Source organism: Charadrius vociferus, unplaced genomic scaffold (genome assembly GCF_000708025.1).
Source record: "Charadrius vociferus isolate BGI_N301 unplaced genomic scaffold, ASM70802v2 scaffold1778, whole genome shotgun sequence".
Taxonomy (NCBI): domain Eukaryota; kingdom Metazoa; phylum Chordata; class Aves; order Charadriiformes; family Charadriidae; genus Charadrius; species Charadrius vociferus.
In genome coordinates, this window is record NW_009649501.1 from 10246 (window position 1) to 10474 (window position 229).

Consider the following 229-nt stretch of genomic DNA (forward strand, 5'->3'; position numbering starts at 1 on the left):
TGCGGGAGGCGGCTCCCCCCCCCCCCGCCGGAGCCTACCCTCGGCCCCCCCGGCGTGTCTCGGAGCCAGCCCCGGGCTCAGCTCACTCAACAGTCGGTAGCACCGGCCCCCACCGGTTCCCCGGGCCCGGATAGCCCCTCGGTCCCAGGGCCGCCCCCGCAACCAGGGCCCATCGCACCGGGCCGGTGTGTCGTCGTCCCCCCTCCCCGCCTCCCCCGGGGCCTCACCG

General features: G+C 79.0%; 1 protein-coding gene across 1 annotated transcript in view; it reads left to right on the plus strand.

Annotated features, from left to right (window-relative positions):
- The window catches only part of LOC104290844 (neuronal acetylcholine receptor subunit beta-2-like), a 7887-nt gene that overhangs the window by 778 nt on the left and 6880 nt on the right, over positions 1-229 (plus strand). The gene's annotated exons all lie outside the window — the stretch shown is intronic.